The following is a 635-nucleotide window of genomic DNA, read 5'->3' on the forward strand; positions in this document are numbered from 1 at the left end:
AGTCTCCACCCCCTCCCCCACTCAGCCAGGGCTATGGGGCCAGGGACCCGGGTCTTCAGCCTCTGGCCCCCTGCAGCAGCACTGAGCCCCACCTGCAGCACGCAGGAGGCAGCAGCTGCTGCAGCAGAACAGAGCACAGAGCCCAGCTCCCCCTCCGCCATGGGCAACACGGCTGGAGTGGAGCCTGTTGGCAGTGGGGGGGAACCTTTCTGCTGGGGGCTCAAGCTCCCCACCCTGGTGCCCTCCCTGCACGGCCTCCATGACCAAGCAGGCAGGATCCAACATGGCAGGGCAGAGAGGGGCCGGGTAAGGAAGCTCATTGCCATCACTGGGAGCTTTGCACCATCTGGGTGAGGTGCCTCCTGCCCACCTGGCAGCAGTAGGGGGTACAACTCCATGCCACCACCATCACTGCTGCTGGACAGGCACGGGGCACAGTAGCAGGGAGGTTCCCTGCCTGACCCCACTCTGCCCTGCCATACCATGTCCCACCCTCTGGGCCGTGGAGGCCCCAGAGGGAGGGAGCAGGGCAGGGAGCCTGAACCCACAGTGAACAACTTGCACCCACCCCCACCCTTTGCACAGATCTGGGGGGCACGTACTCCCCTGGGAGTATGTGCAGCAATGGGGAGCCA

Source organism: Gavialis gangeticus, unplaced genomic scaffold, assembly GCF_001723915.1.
Source record: "Gavialis gangeticus isolate Ggan-Ray unplaced genomic scaffold, GavGan_comp1, whole genome shotgun sequence".
NCBI lineage: Eukaryota > Metazoa > Chordata > Crocodylia > Gavialidae > Gavialis > Gavialis gangeticus.